The sequence below is a fragment of the Vicugna pacos genome, chromosome 13 (assembly GCF_048564905.1).
Source record: "Vicugna pacos chromosome 13, VicPac4, whole genome shotgun sequence".
Taxonomy (NCBI): Eukaryota; Metazoa; Chordata; class Mammalia; order Artiodactyla; family Camelidae; genus Vicugna; species Vicugna pacos.
This window is the reverse complement of record NC_132999.1, coordinates 30,220,576-30,241,023: the sequence shown is the minus strand read 5'-3', so window position 1 is coordinate 30,241,023 and position 20,448 is coordinate 30,220,576. Positions and strand designations below refer to the sequence as shown.

Sequence of the window (20,448 nt, the reverse complement as noted above, 5' to 3'; positions counted from 1 at the left end):
TATTTCCCTGAGCTCTAATATTGGGGTGCCCAAAAGTTCATCCTTCAATCTTCTTTCTATATATACTTACTCATTAGGGGATTTCATCTAGTTTCATGGAGCTTTAAGTATTACCTGTAGGATGGTGGCTTTCAAATTTCTCTCTTATTCGAACTCATATCCAATTACCTCCTTTACATTTGTTTTTCTAATAATCACATTGGACTTAACACTTAATAATTATGTAATTTATTTCTGTTCCCACTCATACCCCAAATATGCTCTCCCTTTGTTCTTTCCTATCTCAGTAACTCCAACCTTCTAGTCACTGAGTTAAAAAAGCCGTGGAGCCATTCCTGTTTACTCTCACTGATATTTCATATCTAATCCATCACTCCTGTGAGTTTTGCCTTCAAAATGGATCTAGAATGTGAGTATTTCTGTACCTCCACCACTACTACCTGCTTCTGCCTCTGTTCCTCTATAATCTTTTTAAAATTTCTATAGTCGGTTTTTTTTTGAGGGTTTTCTGTTTGTGTGTTTGTTTTAGTGGAGGTACTGTGGATTGAACCCAGGACCTTGTGCATGCTAAGCATCCCTAACACTGAGTTATATCCACACCTCCTCCACCAGTCCTATAGTCTTTTGCAACACAACAGCCAGAGTAACATCTTAAACTGTGAGCCAGTTCGTAGGACTCCTTTGCTAACAATGGCTCCAATGGCTCCCCATTTTACTCAGGGAGATACCTCCAACTACTCTCTTTCTTGCTCCCTCAGCTCTAGTCACACTGTCCTTCTTACTCTTACTTGAACAAGCAAGTTATGCTTCCACTTCAGGGACTTTGCATTTGCTGTTTTCTCCAAGAGAAAGCTTTCCTTCCTGGATATCTGTGTGGTTTGCTCCTTACTTCCTCCAAGTCTCATAAATGTTACTTACTCAACAAAGCCGCTCCTGACCAGGAAGCACAACCCCCATGATCACATCCTCTCTTTGGCTTTATTGTTCTCCACAGTTTACCTCACCGTCTCACTCAACATATGTTTATTTCTCCGTGTGTTTCTTTGCTCTCCCCTGACTGAATGTCAGCCCCATGAGGGCAGAAACTTCTCTGTTTTATTTCACTTACATATCCCAAACAACTACACAACAGTGCTTAGAACAGGCACTCAAATATTTGCCAAATGAATGTACAGGTAATAATAGGTACCATGTATTGAGCATTTACTATATGCCAGGAACTTATAAGATAATTGCTATCAATAATCATTCCCAATTTACAGGTGAGGAGACTGGAGATCAGAAAGCTTAAATAACTCACCCAAGGTTATACATCTAGTCGTGATGGAGCCTGCTTTTGCACCTAAGCAATCTAGCTTTAATAAAACTCATGCTCTTAACCAATACGTATCATTGCCTCAACAAAACTATATTAGATAACTGCAAAGTAAAAACAAAACAAATCCAGACTAAAATGTGTAAAAAAAAAGTTTAATAAATTTGTATTGTTTTCAATGATGTCTATGTCAAAGCATCTTTGGAAAGATTAAGTATCAAAGTTCTCTCAAAAATTTCTTTTTTAATTTCTGTGTTTTGCTGGTTCGCTGAGTATGAGCTTAGTCTGCCTTTTGGGTAATCAAGCACTGGTAACAAACCTGCTTGAATGGCCCTTCCTGCAGAACCAGGAAGCCTGGATGAAGGGTGACACCATTAAGAAGCCATTATCCCAAGTATCACTCCACCCATAAAATAGTTCTAGGAGAGCAGGGAAGCTGGTAAACAGCACTCACACCTTCCTTCTTTCTCCAAGTCATCCATCAGAAGTGGGTTCAATGGCTCCCTTCTAGATCACTACACTGTGAGCAGGGGATCGTGACACAGAAGGAGCATGAAATCTAACTCAGCGAGTTAAAGGTTGTGTGTGACCTTGCACAGTTTACACATACTCTCTGAATCTCAATTCTTATATCTGAAAAATGGGAATAATAACATCTGTCTTGCTGGGTTGTTTTAAGGGCTAAGTGGAAAGACTTTTGGAAAGTGTTCACAGTCAAGGACAAGCTTGCAGATGTCCAATGAATATGAGGTCTTTACCCTGCCTCTCAGGGCCATGTAACCAGCAAATGAGACAATGACTGTGAGACTGATTTTTAAAATGTAAAGAACAGTGCACAACTGAGAAGTCAGACACCTGGAATTCGGGGTGGGAGAATATCTTACTTTTCTTATTCCCCGGGTCTTGTTTCCAACCTCTTCTGCAGACTCCTCATCAGTTGTAAGAAGGAAATTGTCAAAGATGCTGCCTGACTTCACTTGTTGAAATGAAAACAATGGGATTATTAGAACTAGGTCAAACGGCTTTTAAAAAATCACCTGGAAGCCTTGCTAAATACGCAGATTCCCAGAGATTTTAATCAATAATTGAGGTGGAGTGAGGGAATACAGTGATGATTAATAATACAGAGTGTCCAGAATGTTGCATGCCTTAGCTGATCTTCTCTAGAAAGAAGTTAATTTACTGTTTCCCAAGGTTCTGTGCTCCGCAAGCCTCTGGCCACTATTTTAGATGGTTGTGAGGAAATTTTCATCACTCTGCTAGGCTCCAAATTGCTGCCAGGTGGTGGCTCTTGCCCCAGCTCAGACTGACAGCGTCTACCTCTGCTGCCATGTATAGATGCCCTCTTATGGTTCTCTCCTCAATATAATCAGAAAAACCAAAAGAATATAGGGAAAAGAAAAGATTTGACAAGAAGTATGAACACAATTTAGATTCTCTACCACATTTCTGTATTTTCTTAAAATAACATGTTTAATATTTACAATTAAAGAAAAAGATGAATTAAGCCAATGGTATATAATAATGTCAGTGTTGATTTAATGATGTAGGAGCAGAATAGAAAGAGCAGAAATCATGGAGTCAGACAGGGCAGCTCAACCACATACTAGCTGTGTGAATTTGGGCAAGTTACTCAACTCCTCTGAGCCTACGCCCTCATAAGTAAAGTATTAAAAATTACTCTCCCACAATGTTGTCATGAGAATTAGAAGTAATATAGGTAAAGCACAGTGCCTAGCAGATAACAGTCATTCAATAAATGGTAATAGCTATTATCACAATTTTTTAGTATCTGAATATGTTTCAAAAGAAGCAAAAGGACGGTCATTATGGATTTTTTTTAAATTTTAGCACTATATTAAATAAATCAGGAAGTTCATTGTGTGGGACCAATTGTGTGACTAAGAGAAAGTTTGCAGCATGAGTTATATGTCCCTCCTCCACAAACTGTAAAAAGTTTTGTTTTGTTTTGCTTTTTTAAAGAAGAAAGACTTTTTTTTTTTTTAAACTTACATCATCCCACCAACTCTGCCTTCAGCAGAAAAATAAATGACAAAATAGCCACTTTGGATAGAGATCATTATTTTTCTCTGAGCCATTTTAAAACTCGGTTTTAATAATTCCTTATCCAACTTAAAGATTTTTTTTTTTACCTTTGGGATTCTTTTTCTCTTTTGAGTTGCCAATAGCCTTGGTTAGACAACCCCTCATTGTTGGCTCTTCTGTTTTTCCTGCTCCCATAAGAAATGTTTCTAATCTCCCCTATTCTCTTCAGTGTCCCCTCACCTCCATCCCCCTTACACTAAACTCATGGCTCTGCCTCCCACTGAGTATCTGGACATGAGGCCAGTCCTGCTTCCTAAAACCCACCAGTGGAGTGACCTTGGTTTACTCACATCTTCTCTGTGCTTTCAAGTTTTTATGTGGAAAAAGGAAGCAAATGTAATTTACCCCATTTCTTCATACAGTTCTCAGAAGAAAAGAATGTGAGAAAGAGCTTTGTGAGACTGTAAAGCCCTAATTCACTGAATTAATTCACTGAAAGTTACCTGGTTTCCTGTGATATCCCACTTGAATCATAAAATGGCAAGAGATAAGTCTGGATGGGTACTTATCAGCTATTGGATCTTGACAGTGGAGATGTTAAGTCCTGCCCTCCAGCCTCACAGGGTTGTGACACAGACCATATGACCTAAGGAATATCAATGTGCTTTGCCTTATGGCTAGGCTATACTCATTGCATTTTGTGTCACTATTCCTTCAAAGATTGTATGGGAGTCCCAAAGGTAAGAGAAAGAATTTTCTTTGTTCACTGCCATCTCCTCCCAGCCTCTGTTCTGATAAAAGAATGCAGTCATTCTGCCTAAGAAGAAAAACAAACAAACAAAAATCAAAAAAACAAAAGGATGGTGTATGGAAGTGTCAGAACAGACAGCAGGAGGGGTCAGGGACTAAGCAGGAAGGTTAACCAGTTTATTAGGCTAGGACCTGATCCCTAGGGCAGTGGGCTCACAGAGCATCTGACGGCTGGAGACCCAGGCTGAGGTGGGGCAGGTGAGGGAATTCCTTCCTGTCTCCATGCTGAGTCCCAAGGCTTTTCCACCAAGGAGCAGGATCCTGTGATTGAACTGGATGTGCAGGTTGGCTGAGTGAGTAGGGTGGAGTAGGACTTGTGAGTGCCAGACCCAATTAGAACTTAGAAGGAAAGGATGCCTTCAAGGGTGATGTCAGCGCCATACAAAATCGTGCCACAAGAGAGAAAAAAGAGATAAAGAGATAATGCTGGCATTTCAGAAATGTAGTCTCTCAGGCTTCATCCCAGACCTGCTGGATCAGAATCTGCATTTTATTAAGATCCTGAGTGATTCATGTGCTTGTTAAAGTTTGACAAGCACTCCTTCAGCATGGTTTAAATTCTCAAACAGAAAGGTTTGCCTCTTTGGGGAGGTTGATAGTACTCGGAGCAATTAGTGCCAAATAATTTTTAAATTTTGTAGATGAACAAAGATATAGTTTAAAATGGGTGCTTTAATGTTTTCAGTGGAGAAAAAAAGCCAACGCATTTTAAAGGAAATAGATTAGGCATATTAATATGATCACATATTTTTACAAGATGTAGAAATTTCCTATTATTTATTAAAAGGGGACAACTGGGAAAAAAATGAAGTAACAATGGAAACTTGTGCAAACTGTATCCACATTCTTCAGAGAAGAAAGGAAGGAAAGAAGGACAAAACATGTCCCTCTCTTCTCTCCTTCCTTCCTTCCTCCCCTCCTGAACCCCTGCTCTGCGTGTGGTAATTTATATACATCATCTTCTTGCACTCTGATGCTGGCCTCACTGAGTCAGGAAACTAAGAAAGTTAAAATAAATATAGAAACCAAGAAAGCTTCAGACAGGGCCTCTGCTCCAGAGACCTTTAAAAGCTCTGAACTGTAGAAATCACTGGTCAGAGACTGGTCAGAGATTTCTCTGGCCATGGAACAGTCCAAGATACACCCAAGGACAAGTGGCTGTGCTTTCTAGAGACTCTATTGTATAGTGGGTATAGTCAATAAAGCAAGGACTTTAGAAGATGGCAGACCTTTGAATCCTGACTCTACCGTGCACCAGCTGTGTGCTCATGGGCAGATCACTTGACATTTCTGATTCTCAATTCTCTCAATTGTAACATGGGGTAATAACAAGGGATAGTAATGCTTAGTTTCCCTTCCTCTCCAAGGGAATTCCAAGACTTTGTAGATTGCAGTTTCTAAGAGGCCTCCTGGGCTAAGGCCTTCATTCTGCAGCGGGCACTTAAGGTGCTCTCTTTCTCCCAAGTTTGAGAAGAATCCTCCCTATCTTCAAAAACCGGTCTCATTGGAACAAAACTGTGCGAAGGCCTGAGTATCTGAGTCCTGCTCTTTCTCTTCTAATCAGAGCCAGGAGAGATAACTGGCAGAAAAGAGGGAGGCTAGGTCAGGATTTGTCATCATGCCTGGGACAGTCAGCCCCAATATCTGTCTGGGGATTTTAATATTTCAAAGTTTTACCAGATCTCTGATTCTATTTTATTTCCAGAATCACCCCAAGATTCATATGGGACCAGCCTCGTAGTGTAAACTATTGGAAATCTGAATATAGCTTCAGAAAGGCCTGTACTCAAATCCCAGCTTTTCTGCTTACCAGATGTGTCTTCAGGCAAATTAGCTAACTTTTCTGAATGTCAATTTTTACACTTAGAAATGAGAGATTTTGTAGTGACAATTACATGGCATTTGCAAAGTCTCTGAAATAGGCCTTGGTACATGGTAGAGACTCAATAAATTTTAGCTATTATAATTACTAGGATGACTATAATTAGCCCTGTTTTAAATGAGCAGCTTGAGATTTAGAAAGATCAAGACTCATTTAAGTCTTGTAATTTCCAGCCTGGAGCTCTTTCCACTTTGTGGGAACTTTAGAGGGACTGTTGTTCAGTGGCTCTGAACCCTGAGAGCTTTACCTGCCAAAGGTCCAGGCCAAGGATGCTGATGTTATAATAGTGACAAATGGTGGGGTCGGGCTTATATTTAGGGTTGTCTACTTCTGGATGAATCTATGCTCCCGGTAATTGGGATTGTCAATGATCCGAGGTTTCCATTGTCCCTAAGCAAAGGAGCAAAAATTGAACATGGCATTAGCATTTTTCCATTCTTCTCATGCAATCAGAAAGACTAATCAATTCATAAAGACAGTTGTGTATTAGGCATAAGGATTCAGAGCGGGATTCCTGGAGCTGCTTTCCCTTTCTTTGAGCTAACACCCAAGACTCTTCCAAGTTCCCCTTTCTACTCAGAGGGCTCTTAACAAGGTGACAGAGACCTATTCTGAGCCTGGCCACAGCTCCTTGTATAAGTTTGTTCATGAAGAAACTGAAGCTTCACAGGGAACACCATCTAAAGACTCTAAACTTGGAGCCCTTCTCCTCCTGCTGTGCAGCACAGGAAACTGTGGCCAAATAAAATCATGCTTGCTTCAGTCATTTTTATCTCTGGACCATTAGATAGTTGATTCCTTTAGTTCCCTCTGACTTCAGTCATGCGGTCAAGACTTAGCCCTTAAAAAGAAGTTCCCCCAACCCTCCCCCAACATCTTTGGCTCCTTCCTGTACTTCCCTTCCCCTTTTTGGACCACTTCTGAGACTTCCGGTTCCTGACCCCAGACCCATTTCTGTTTTGAACATGTTCCTTTGGCTGCTTTCCACCACTCTGGACAAAGTTTTTGCCTAGAACTCCCTCGACCTCTGCCTCCCAGCATCAACTTTGACCAGCCCACCTTCTTCCAGGTGGGCACAACCCTGAGAGCAGGGCTCAGATGGAGCTACAGCCTTATGGAGGGAGGTGGGAAAGGAGGAAGATGACCACAGGCTCTCAGTGTCTGTTCTGTAGATTAAAATTTACATCTTTTCTGTCTTATTTCTCACACCGATTGGAAGGAGAGACTCCTTCACCTGATACTTCAGGTTTGGTATCAGGGGCCCTTCCCACTCCCCATCCATCACCTCATTCCAGTCATCTGGCTTCTTGGCATCCAGGTCTGGAATATATTCAGTCTTCCCAGTCCTAAAACAAAATGTTCCTCCATGAGGACAGATGGGTGGGCTGGAACAAAAGGGAGCCAGAGTACAGTCGGGTACCCTACCCCTGCTACCCTCCTGTCTTCACCACTATGAAAGCCCAGCTCAAGACTCTGCAAATTAATCCGATACATACAGCAGAGAACAAGGCTTTAAGCAATTCCAGTCCCTCCTCAAATTCTCTATCCTTCTGATCTTGAGTCCTTTAAACTCAAATAACATGAGAATTTCCCTTATCTCTGACTCTCTCCCTTCCCTAGTCATGTGCCTTTATTGTCAGAACAAGTCTTCTAGCCTGTGCCCTCTTCCTGAAGTCCTCTCCTAGTGACCTACCTTGTACCCTGGGGGGCTCCTGCCTTGTAACCCAGGTCCTTTCTATTTCCCAAGACAGATCTCTTATGTCACAGCCTATTGTAATTTTCATATTTCTTCTGCTGTGGAGGCTCCAAAGTTTTGCTCTGTCTACCTGGCAGTTCACCTTGGTGCTGACCATTTGCCCAGACTAACCCCACTAGACTCAAGCTTCCCTTGCTCTAATAAATTCACTGTTTGAATTCAGTACATGATTAACATGTAAATGCCATGTATTAAGGATTTATGTACCAGGCACTAAATTATATACATATATATATATATATATATATATAGCTCATTTAATCTTCAAAACAACCTTCACACATAGATATTCTAATAATATCTGTCTGTGAAATTGACTTTCACAGCAGTTATGTTCCTTGCCCAAGGTCTAACTATTTATAGTTGGGGTCTCACAGTTAGTAAATGGTGGAGCTCGGATATAAACTCCTATCTGCCTGACCCCAGAGTCTATGTTTCTAACCCTTAGGTTAATACACTCACTCAAGCTTTGTCTCTTCCTTCCCAGAACACCACCTGCACCCCAACTCAGGCTGGGTTAGAAGCCTGTATGGATGGGACTCCCACTGGATTTGGCTTCCCTGACTCTCACCACTAATACACAGTGTGACCTTCATCTGTGTACTTGTCTGAATCTCTCACTAGATTCTGAATCCCAGGAGGATTCTCAGTCCCTGGATTGTTCTGTTCATAGCTATATCCAGTACAGCTTTCCAGTGAATGGTAATGATTCAATGAGTATACTCCACATACTTCCCACATCAATAACTTTGGAGTCAGAGATCCAGGTTCAAATGTTGGTCCTAATGTATGTGTGCTTAGGCAAGTCACTTCATTTTCTAAGTGTCAGTTTCCCTGTTTTCATAGACGCTGCCAGAAGGATAAATAGATGCTCAACAAATGTGGGGCGTTTTCCTCTTCCTTCTATGCCTCTTTGGATACCAATATTTAGCTGGACACTTCCTTGAAGGATTGATGTCCCCAGTTTCTGCTCTGTTGTTCCCAACCTCCTCCTCCTATCTGCACAGCTGATATCCCCACTCACTTCCCAGCCAAACACCGTCTGACCTCAGGTTTCTTATCTTCAGGGTCCTCTATTTGCAGGCGTTCATCCCATTTCCTTGGTTTACGGGCGTAAGGGTCTTTTATCCACCTGGGAGGCAAGAAGTCCTGGTCATCCTCCAGACCCCGAGATGCTACTTGCTGGTTGTCGATTTTGACCTCATAAGTAGCATTGAGGCGAATAATCAGAGTATACAGGTGAGTGTCTTTATTGATCTGGAAAAGGAATGGGGAATATTTCAGTTTCCTACTGGACCTCAAGCATTAAATGCATCTAAAACAGACCTAAGTTCCTGAATGGCACCTCCCACATATTCACAAGCACATTTTACCACCTCCCTCATCCCATTCTCTGCTTAACCCAAAAGAAACTTTGGGATTCATTCTCCTAAGTACACTTTCCTCTGGCCTCCCCTAGCTCCCAACCTTCCCTCTGTCACAGCTCTTGTCATTCTCTGATCTTGCCTGTTTTCTGTCTGTCCCACTAGACTTTGAGCTTCTCAACAGCAGGGATCATGTCTGATTCATCCGTTGTATCTGCAGGCTCCAGCACAAGGCTTACCCTGAGGAGGATCCAGGGAGCCCCCATATAGTCCTGCTAGGGAAAGGCTTTGCCCTGAACATAAGTTCTCCAGTGACCCAGGACCTTGGGGCTTTTCTAGACTCAGTCTCTGCCTCTCTCCAGTGGTCTAGTTGTGCCAAACTTCTTACAGTGCCAGTCTTTCTCAAGTCTCCCCGACATTTCTCACGTGATTACCTCTTCCAGTAGCTCAGTCCTCCCTAAATTGGTCACATTCCTTTATAAGACCAATTCATGCTCATCATTCAAAACTCAGCACAGGGAAAACCTTTTCTAAGAAGCATTTCTTAAGCCATCAGGCTGGGTACGGGGCCTTTTCTATGCTCTCACAGACCCCAAGTATACTGGGTAGTCATTCTCCTTTGCTTGACTCTTATCCTCATTGGACTCTGAGTTCTCAGGGGCCATCCCTGGCTCACTCAATGCCCCTGGCCTGAGGCCCAGCACAGAGCTGGCATTCAGAGTTCACCTGTTGACTGATGATGAAATCCAGCTATTATCCTTCAGGCAACCTAGATCTCTTTTACCCTGATGTTTCTAAGTCCAGCACTTCCCACCTCTCCCATCTTTTCCAATATCTAGCAGTAAGGACATGGGCCATGTGTAGGTAATACTCAATTTATAGGGATTAAATGAGGTAACATATACAAAATGCTTATCCATCCCCCTAGGCTGAGGACCAGCCCACACACTCACCCTGCACTTGATGGTCTTTTTGTTCTCATGGTATTTCCTTGATAACGAAGGATAACTAATACTTTGTTGTTGCCAAAGCCATAGATGTCTGGGCCTGGAAATTAAATCCCAGTGCATGATTTTACATAATTTTTAGGCCTTTTGCCTTGCTGTTCTGTGGCCAAGACAGCCATAACCTGCTAATTATAAGGGTCCCAGCAGGAAATAGATAGCAGACTCAAATTTAGGATTATTTGAGGAGAATTTAATAAAAGGACTATTTTTAAAGGTGAAGGTAGGACATTGAGAAAATACAAGGAATAATGCTATGCTCCAGGCTAGCAACAGTAGGGCTATTCCCATCCCTAGGCTTGAAGGGGTGACAAGAAGGAATGGTTACCAGAGGCCAGAAGAAAAAGAATCTTGTAGAAAGGACAGCCAGGAGAGAAGCTATGACTTTCAGTCAAGGGACACAACTCTCTCTTCCTCTGATCTCCTGCCAGGGCTTGCATTGACCAAACCCAACTGGAAGTTCCCCATGTGCCAGACACTCTATACCATGTCATTTAATTCTCACAACAGGTAGGTATTACTTTATCCACTTATAGCAGAAAAAATTGTGGCCCAGAAAATTAAGCAACTTGCCTAAGGTCAAACAGCTAATAAGTAGTGTTACTGGGATTTAAACCCAAGCCTATCTAGAAAGAGAGCCTGGGGCTCTTCCTACTTTGTGAAAAGTTTAGAGGAAATTGATCAGTGGTTCTGAGCCCAGAGAGCTTAACCTGACAAAAGGTCCAAGAATAGGTATTAACCTAGTTTTTCAACCTAATTTCCCATGTCATTTCTCTGACTATCCTAAACACACATGCGTGCGCGCGCGCGCACACACACACACACACACACACACACACACACACACGCACAGTGTGCTCTAGCCATACTGGTCACATTGGTTTTTCTACTTGCATTTGAATTTCATGTCTCTGAGCTTTTGGACACACAGTTTCCTCTGCCCTTATAACATTTCCTCTATCTCCTTTTCTGTCTATTAAAAGCTAACTCATTCTTCAAAGAATAGTTAATACCTTCTCCCCAAAACCCCCAGTTGGACTAAGTGATGCCATTTTTTGTGATCTCATAGCTCCTCACCAATACTTTTTTTAAAGTATGTCTTTCATTCTGCCTTTTAAAAAATGATTCATATACCTGTGTCCCCACCAAACAGAAGGCAAAAGAGTGAAGTAGAAAAAGCCCAGGCTTTACAGCCAGACAGACTGGGTTCAAATTCTGGCTTCCCACTTACTCACCTTGGGCAAATTTCTTGCCTCCGCTTTCTCATCTGTAAAATGGAGATGATAATAGGCTAAATGTGTTGCGTTGTTTGAGGATCAAATAATGTTCATATGAAAAGAAAAAATCACATGAGAAAAATTGTTTCCAATTTTTCTATTACAACCACCATGTACATATACACATATAAGCTCCTCGTGAGAGGGTGGATTCTGAAACAAATGGAGATGGACAGATACATATTTAAAACCGCCAGAGTGCTATATTGCTCTACATAAGGAAGGGATTGAAAGTTAAAAAGAAAAGAGAGTTGAGAGAGGAGGAATGCAGACAGGGAAAGGGCAAAGCAGCTGAGGAGGACTGTGGTGAGAGCTTGCAGAGAGAGGCCTGAGGCTCCCTGGGAGAAGAAAAAATATTGAGGGAGAATTTTAGGAAATGTTGCTGTATGGTGCTTGGTGTAACCCTTTCCTCTGAATTTGTATAAAAATATTCAGTACAATCCACCTTTATCAGTGATTTAGGAGTTGAATTTGTTGCTGTTGTTTCTTTTTTTTTTTTTTAAATATCATCCACATTGAAATTGGGTTCAAGGGTGGACCTAAGTAAGAGCTGGACTGCCCCAAAGAGGGCTAGTGACATACTGAGGTTACAGATGCAACAGCCTGGATGCACTACAGATGTTCGATAAAGGTGATTTCCCTGATTTCCCGTGCCTTTCTCTCACTGAGGACAGGACCCTCCTTCACAGCACAAAGCCTTATTGTACTGGGCACATCTGAGGGTATCTACACAGTTTCTGGTCCCTTTCTCCTTTTCTGAGAACTGGGGAATAGCTCTCTCTGCTGTAGCCTGTTAATACCCTGTGACGCTCCAGCTCTTTGGTCTATTTATATTAACAGTCAGGTTTAGAGTTGCTTTTCTCGGGTCTTTGAAGAGTCTTACTGCAGAGGGAGGTGGAGCTATCTATCACATTAGAAGTTTCCTGTTCTAGGTCCTTCTGAGCCTTTTCTACAACTGCAGTGGCTCTCATTAAAACCTGACGAGGCTGACAGCACCTGTTATCAGAGCTTTCCAAACATGATGTAATACTCAGATTCCGAATGCATACCCTCCTGGTTCAGCGTGCCAGGAAAGAGTTTCACGTACCCACCACCACAATCGATGCCTTGCTCGTGTTTTACTGAAAAGTGAACCACCAAGGTCTCGTTCTCATTGCTGAACGGCTTAAACCTCGTTGAGAGGGCATAAAACTTGGCATCTTCTCTGATTTAGAGACCTGGGAGGAGAGTACAGAATCTTTAGGCTTAAATACCCAAAGAGCAGCCAGAGAAACCCAGGATTTCGTCTCTGGTACATTCTTACACACCTACTGTGTGCCAGCTGCTGTGCCGGGTGCTTTACACACATTATTGCATTCAAGCCCAAGACCATCCCTGCACAATTGGTATTATTTTCACTTCTACAAATTGGAGTCTGAGTCACCTGGAGGTGAAGCCACCTGCCTAGGGCCACAAGGCTAGTAAGGAGCTAAACTGGGATTTTTAAGCCATGTTTGTCTGCTTCTTTTTTTCCCTTATGCCATACTGCCTCTGATTTTCAAGAGATACTTAAATACCGTTCTGAAGCTTTACAAAACAAGGCTCTGTTTCTTCTGAAACCTCCTGGGTGGCCAGAATCAGGCTCTGCCATGCACAACTGCTGTGGTAGGAAGAGGCCAGGCACGGCCTCTTAGAGTAAATAATAATTGTTGCTAACATCTATTGAACACTTCCCACTCACCCAGCAATGTATTTCATTCATATGTATTACTGCACTTAATCCTCATAAAAACCTCTGTGAGGTGGGCCCTACTCATACTTCCATGTTATCATGAAATCAGTGAGGGTATTTCACTTGTCCAGAATCACACAACCAGCCTATCGAATTCCAGAGACCCCAGCCTGAGACTTTATCTCCTCCTCCAGAGAACATCAGAGCTGTAAGGGGTCTTGGAGCCTTTCTGGTCTAACTCCATTACTTCACAGATGAGAAAACCAAGCCCCTGAGAGGGACAATTACTTATCTAAGATCATATAATCACAAATGACAGACATACAAGCTACGTGTCCAGACTTCCAGGCTAGTGGTCTATCCATTATTCCATGTGGCTGCCCAGCTTCCTGGTTATGGCTCTGTCACTTTAACTCTCTGAGTCTCAGTTTCCTCATCAGCAAAATGTGGGTAATTAATCATACCCCGGAGGGCTCCCATCAAAGTCAAATGAGTGAGAGATGTGAGAAGCACGTTGTGAACTGTCAGTATAAAATGCAAGGACTATCATTATTCATGCTTGGTGAGGGTCCTTCCTTCATGATCCACAGCTCTTTGTACTTTCCTGGGTCACATTATATTGAAATTAAGCTTATTTTATTCTCTTTGAATAAATTTTAAGCTCCTGAAGGGAAGAGGCATCTTTAATATGAAGATCTAGGATAAGGTCTAACATAGAGGAAACACTCCATAGATTTGTGTTAATTGCACAGAAGGATCACAGGTCCTGATTCAGATGTCTCTTGAGCATTTGTTGCCCAGCAGTCTCTGTGCTAAGCAATTTGATATTGCACGAGGAGCTGCCTATATTTTAAAAAGTATGCTTATTTCCCCAAAGCCCTCAAGTGAGGCTAGCATAGCCACAGAAGACTTCTTGGAGGAAAGGAGTGGACACAAGGGAAAGGGCACCGAACCCACAGGCAGAAGACCAAGCCTTGAATCTCCACTCTACCAAGGCTTGTAATGTAGCCCAGTGTGATTCCCCCTCACTCTCTGAGCTTCGTTTGTACCCAGAACCCTTTCAGACAACTGGGGGGACCTAATGAACCCGAGTGGGATGAAACATGGGGAGCAACAACCAAGAAACCAAGCCGAGAGGAGATGAGTGGCGGTGCAGACTGCCCTCAGAAGCGTCACTCAGTCTCCAGTTCTCTCCTTTCTGGAAACAATTTTTCAGAGTGGATTTAAAAGAGATTTTAAATGTTCAAGCCAGTTCATAATCCTCTCCTTTAATAAACATGAAAATGAGATTCATAACAATAGCCAGGAAAGAGAAGATAGGAAATCACTCCAGAGGACAATCAATGGATTCTATTTATAGGACAAAAGCTTTCTCAGACAAAAACCCATTGCTTACAGACCTTAGCCTCAGAGCTCCCCTTTCCCTCATAACACTATTTTGCTCTGACGGCAGCCCTGTCTAATGAACACGGCAGATGAAGACTATTATCTCCATCTAATATCAAGGCTCAGGGAAATGTAAAGACTTGCCCAAATTATGCAGCCAGCAAGTCATAGCCCTGGGTCTGTCTGCTCAACTCTCCATTGTAACAAGCAGCTCTAGGAGTGAGCAGTATTCAGAAATTATTGCTTTTACCTGTTTCAAGTGCAGAATGTTATATAAAAAAACTCTAGGGTTGGGGAAAGCAGTATAGCCCAGGGGTAATGAACACAGTCCTGGAGTCAGACCTAGAATCAGGTTTCAGCCCCACCTCTTGCCAGCTGTGAATATAGCCTTGGGCAAATTAGTCAGCCTCTCTGAGGCCTTCTGCAAAATTGGAAACAGAATAGCAACATCTCATGAAGTTGTTAAGAAGATTCATGGGGATAATGTGTTCAAGGACTTAGTTTTAAATACCTGTTATTCAATAAATAGACATTACTATTTTTGTGGAGACTTCATTCTTCTCCACTTGCTGCTTCTTTTTATTCTAAGAAAGAGAAGTGAATTGGTAATCTTGAATAAGAACAGTTGCATACAAGTCAGAACTTTCCCAGCTAATTAGTATATTCCTGAATTCCAGTATTTACCTTTATCCTTTTCTTTGTAAAATTTTCCTGCAGTGAGCTGAAATTTACCATAATCCGGCCTATGTTTAGATTCCACCCATCTATAAGGTTAAAGAAGAAAAAAGCAACATGTAGAAATGGTTTGTGTGTTTTTTTAAGATAATACAATGCAGCTGAAAGGAAGCAGGATCCTGTGCCCACCACCTGACCTCCAATCCCTGCCTCCCCACCCCTGCCTCTTGTTTATAGAAAAGCTGAAGTCTCCCAGGCCTCCCTGAGTTGTAGAAGAGCAGGCTCAGGCAGTCCATTCCTCAAGCTACAAGCCTGCAGGCATTGGGGGATGGCAATGACTCTCACCACTTAACTCAACGATTAACTGAGATTTTTCCTTCATTTCCCTATAAAGCTTCCATGGCTGAACAGTATCTTTGGAGATGGGTTTTTTTGAGGGGGATGCTGGGTCCACTAGATTGCAGACATTCTGATTAAGAATTTTTGTTACTAAGGCTATTACTCCCAGGATCATACCCTTGCTCTTCTCTCAAATAGAAACCAATTACTCTTATCTAAGTCTCAGGAGGTAACTGCAGAGAAGAAACAAGAACTGGTTAGAAGCCAGTCCAAGACAGTGGAGGATTTGCTTTCCAGTGGACCTTGAGCCTCATTTTACACTCATTGTTAATATATTAGCAAGCTAAGTGACACACCCCCAGTGCCATGACAGTTGACAGTTGCCATGACAACCACCAGAAAAGCCCATACAAAGACTGAAAAGCTTGGACAAGGTCTGATTGGCTCCATCACACACAGAGGAAGGACATGATGGCAGAAGCCTCTCATAGAAGTCCATGTGGCCCCGGTGCAGGCTGGAGCTGCCCCTACTGCCCATCTTGGCTGATGGCTCCACACTCAGAGCTCCTCTTCCTCACTCAAGTGCTTTTCTTCCTTTCTCCCTGCTCGGTTACCTTGCTTCTATGTCCCCTTCCGAGCAATAAAGCAGTTGTTCACTTAGTTCCTCTGCCTCTGCTGTGCGAATTCTTTCACAGCCTGTGGCAAGAACCCACTTTGGTGGGCTTCCTAATTTAAGGGTCCCTCCATCCACTAACACAGCTAAGGCTGATCAAGTCTTATGGGAACAGTAAGGGAATATCAGAAAATACTCCAATATTCCTGAAATCCCCCTCACTATCTGATACCTGAACCCACATGGTTAGTGTTCCATTAATGCTCTACCTCACCCTCCCCTATGAAAGTTAAATCCTAAAAACCACTACAGGAATGTTTGGTTGAAAAGCATGAGATGCTCTGATAAAAGTAGCTGGAAAATATAGTTAAGGAACTGAGCCCTTATACATATTTATGTTTAGTAAAATAAAATAATAAAATCAGCTTACCAAGTAAAGATGTTAGCAATATCACTTTCTGCTTTTTGAGTTAGTAACGATGATATTGAACAATCAATTTCCATTGACCCTTTTTTATTTCTTAAACATTTTCAACCTCTTTGCAATTTCAAAGAGATGCTGATAAATTTGTTTGGCTTTGGCATAGATGGTATCTAGACAAAGTGTCCTTCTTTTTGGGACCTGGAACTCCATCGAACGTTCAGTGCCTTTCTGATCTTATGTCAGCTCAGAGTTGCTGACTCCCACTTCCTGGGCCCACCGTGGTCCCAGAGTCTTGGGGCAATTTGGCAGCTTGAGATGGAAGAGGTCTCAAGGGTAGATTTTATTTTATCTCCTCACTGCAGCTGAATCAATCTTTCTTAAATTCTACTCCCTGATATCTAGGGTTATTGCCTTAGCTCTCCCCGTGAAAACTGCACATCACACACAACCCATAACACGACCCTGAGCTGGCTCTGTTGGCTTCTATTACTCAAGTCTAACAGCCAACTACCTCTCTTCCTGAGGCCCAGGAGCTTGCTTTCTCTTGTCTTCCCCTGTTGTTCCCAAGATCGCAGTATTAGTAAGGCCAGGTCATCTCAGTGACCATCCCACCCATGACTCCTGCGGGAGAGGCCCCAGGATGTTCTTTCTGCCACAAGTGGCTATGGCTTGAGTGAAGTGGATCCGGCTTCTCTGACCACAGTTGATGTAATGTAGGGTAAGAACTGAAGTCAAAGTCAAAAGATTTGTTATTATGTATTAGACCTTTGTGTGGCTCCCTAAAAATTTCCCTTCATTTACTCCTGTGGACAGTGCGATATAAGATAAGTATTATTAGTTCCGTTTGGCATCCAGTAAGCAGACCCAAATCTTTGCGATTTCAAACACTGCCTCGCCTCTGGAAGGAGAGGGAGATGTAGGGAAAGTGCTACAAAGAGAAAAAAAGTTATATAATCATGATAGTAGCTACTGTTTTGCAACCACATGTCAGGCATTGTGCAGACTGCCTCATATGCATTGTCTCACTGCCGTCTCATAATACCTCTGGGACAAATGTCCTATTTTCCCCTCATTCAGAAGATTAGAAAAGTGAAGCTCAGAAACTTGTCTAAGTTTGCAAGTTAAGTCGGTAGGCCAGGCCTGGACCTAGGCCTTTGCAGCACCAAAATCTGTAGTTTTAACCTCTATACTATATGGCTTCCCATGAGATCATGTGTGTGAAAAGCCCTTTATAACCTAAAGAATGTGCCACAAATATTAAGAGTCAACCATAGCACTTTACAGTTTGTAATTAATTAGGTTATTTATGTATAATTTGAGTAATGCCTGTCTTTCCCACCAGATTGGTAAGTTTCATAACTATTCTACTAACTGTTGTATCCTTGTGTCTAGCACACAGCAAATCGCCAAAAACATTTGTTGAATGACTAGATGGATGCATGGTCATGACTTTTGCCTGTGTCATAAGATTCTCAGCCTTACAAATAGATTGATTCATTTATTATTCCATTAGACAAATGTTAATTGAGCCTGACATGCATGTGGAAATAGTTTACAACTTTGACCCTGAACTTTATGATGGGAGAGATTAGAACAAAACTCAGACTTTCTCATCACTAAATATTTTTCTGGGTGAACAGTACTGACACAAATGAAACCTGCCACAATTCAGGATGTCTTGAAATAAGGAGCCTTTCTTGTTAGGAAAAAAAGGCACATGGTTAATAAAGTCCCATTTTAATGTTTTATACTTATCCTTTTAACATTATAAAAGGTTCAAGCCAGAATGACCCTCAGTGGCCATTTAATCTGATCTCTTCATATTGTATATAGAGAAAATGAAGCCCAGAGAAGGAAGTGACTCTCTCATGGACACAGTTGCCAGTTACAGAGCTGAGACTAGAGCCCAGTCCTTCTGCACTCTGGTCCTGGACTCATTATTCCTTCATTCAACAACTATTTCTTGAGCATTCATTTTGTGCCTGGTACCAGATGCACAGACATGAGTCTGACAAAGTCCCTCTAGGGATCTCTGAGCTTCAGGGAGCTCAGAGTCTGAAGAGACAGACAAGTGAACAATTACAATACAGTGCGGTAAGGGCACGGATCAAGGGAAGCAATGAAATTCAGAAAAGCACTGATTGCCCCTCAGAGCCAGGGTAGATTTCAGAGAAGTCATGCCTGAAGAAGAATTGAAAAGATAGAAAAAGTGAGGAATTAGTGGTCCAAACAGAATGACTTGCATGTGCAAATGCCCTGAGTCATGAAATAGCACGATATTTCAAGGGAAATGCAAACAGTACTATACAGATTTGCAGGGCAGCAGGGCCAGATCAAGGAGAGAACTTATTAACTGAGAGAAGAGAGCAATATATTTACCAAGGTTTGATGCTACCGTATTTTTTTCCTCACTAAATCTTTCCTTCAAGTTGGACAAATATCTCTATGTTCCCTGAGATCCATCCAACAAAAAATAACAGGTGTTTGGGAGCTGGCATACACAAATGATAAATGCACATAATCACGACCAAGTCTGCAGAGATGCAGAACCAAGGAAGCCTTCTTCTGTCAAATAAACTTACTTCCACATTGTACCTCCCAGGATGCCTAGCTTGTAGTGTAGTTCAAATCCAAAGACTGGGCTGCTAGCTTCAGCAGGGTATTTAACCTCTCTGAAACTCAGTTTATTTGTATATAAAAAGAAGTTACCTTACTCATAGTTTCTGGAAGAATTAAGTGAAATAGCATGCAACACAGTGTCAGGCACATTGTAAGTGTTCAATAAATACTACTTGAAGCTGAATCTGTATATATGTGTATATGTATACAAAGATATATCATATTGAAGGTATTTTTAGCCTTGAAGGTAAAAGTTGTGCCTTCCCCAGCATCTAGTCCTGAGCCTGGAACAGAATAGGCCTTTTAAGAATTGCTTGCATAATTAAAATAAATACATATTTGCTGCCTTTATTCAACATCACCAGATTATATTTTGCAAAAGAGAATTTGCTAGATAAACCCAAGCTTATCTCTTCAGGTGCCAACATTTTGTCTACGATTTTCAATAGAAAAGTTTTGTAGACATAATGAAAGACCCTGATCTCTTACTCAGAGAATCCTGAACAAAATTTAAAGTTTCTTGGAAACTCAAGCTCTGTGTTAGGCTGTAATGTGCAGCACAAGTGTGGGTTTGTTTTGAAAGTTTTCTGTCTCCACTGTTCCCATTCAGCTGTGAGCACTCAACTTCTCCCTCAGGTAAATGTGTTTGCCTCTGGCAATCAACCCAGCTCTCATGAAACCAGTGGACCTATGTCCCTGCTTCCCTGCCTGCCAGTTTACCCGTTCACTTCCTTTCCTTTCTATCTGCCAGTCTATCTGCATGTCTGCCACATAGATCATAGTCACTCAGTTATTTATCAACTAGTAAAAAGCCTTGTGGGGTGGTAAATAGCACTGGATAAGAATCTTGGGTCAATCACTTTTCTGAATCAGTGTTCTCATCTGTAAATATGGATTATTTAAATTCTTTAGGGAAAGGAACACTGTGCACATAGTAGGTACTCAATAAAAGTATGTTGAATGATAGATCAGCATGAGGACCAAATTAATTAAGATAATAATGATAATTATTACCAAATAATATCATCATTATTATGATTAATAATAATTACTAAAACAGTATTATTTTTGCTGTTATTGAATGGGCACTGTAGTGGGTCCTCCATTGTGTAGGTTGCCATTTCTAATCAACTATACCCTAGGAAGCAGATAGCCAAGTGTGCTGAGAAAGTGAGCATTAAATAAGAGCCTATATGTTTGAAGCATAAGAGAACACAAGTCCTTCAC

At 41.8% G+C, this 20,448-nt stretch overlaps 1 protein-coding gene and 1 pseudogene across 1 annotated transcript in view; one reads left to right on the top strand and one right to left on the bottom strand.

Moving 5' to 3' along the window:
- Positions 1–20,448, top strand: part of OSBPL9 (oxysterol binding protein like 9) — a 203,056-nt gene that overhangs the window by 33,719 nt on the left and 148,889 nt on the right. The window lies entirely within an intron of this gene.
- The window catches only part of LOC102530593 (calreticulin-like), a 31,996-nt pseudogene that overhangs the window by 4,788 nt on the left and 6,760 nt on the right, over positions 1–20,448 (bottom strand).